The sequence below is a fragment of the Pteropus alecto genome, unplaced genomic scaffold (genome assembly GCF_000325575.1).
Source record: "Pteropus alecto unplaced genomic scaffold, ASM32557v1 scaffold92, whole genome shotgun sequence".
NCBI lineage: Eukaryota > Metazoa > Chordata > Mammalia > Chiroptera > Pteropodidae > Pteropus > Pteropus alecto.
The window spans coordinates 3,033,712-3,034,437 of record NW_006432447.1 but is presented as its reverse complement, the minus strand read 5'-3'; positions in this window follow the sequence as shown (position 1 = coordinate 3,034,437).

Sequence of the window (726 nt, the reverse complement as noted above, 5' to 3'; positions counted from 1 at the left end):
TGTGCTTTTTTGCCATCCTTATGTTTTCTTGGAAGTATCTGTTGAAATCACCCGCCCATTTTAAAAAATGGATTGTTTTCTTATTGCCCAGTTATAGGAGTTCTTTACATATCCCTTCTGTTACTACTTCTGCGATATCTGAGCATTACCTTTGGCCTTTTCAGTTCTGCAATTCCTGGTTAACAATGCTTATATAAAACTGGCTCTGTCAAAACACGTTTTCCTTCTCCTGATTTGCACTTCAGTCTTCATTCATCCAGTAGGGACAATGACTCACACAGGTGGTCATGAGGACGGGGTGAGAAGACGCCTGTGACAGATGTCGTGGCCTGAGGCCTGGCACCCAGGGAAAACTTGGTTGGGGTGGCCAATGACTCAGCACTTTCAACGGAGCCCCAGCTGTGAGGCCCCAGTGCACTGTTAAGAAGCAAAAAAGATTTCGATTTTATATCCACTTATGAGTGAAATCGTATGCTTTTTTACTTTTTCCATCTGACTTATTTCACTTAGCATGATATTCTCAAGATCCATTCATGTTGTCAAAAAAGGCAGTATTTCATCTTTTCTTATGGCTGAGTAATATTCCATTATATGTGTATACCACAGCTTCTTTATCCAATCATCTATCGAAGGACACTTTGGTTGTCTCCAAGTCTTGGCCACCAAGAATAATGCTACAGTGAACATAGGGTACCTATATCTGTACAAATAAATATTTTCAAAATG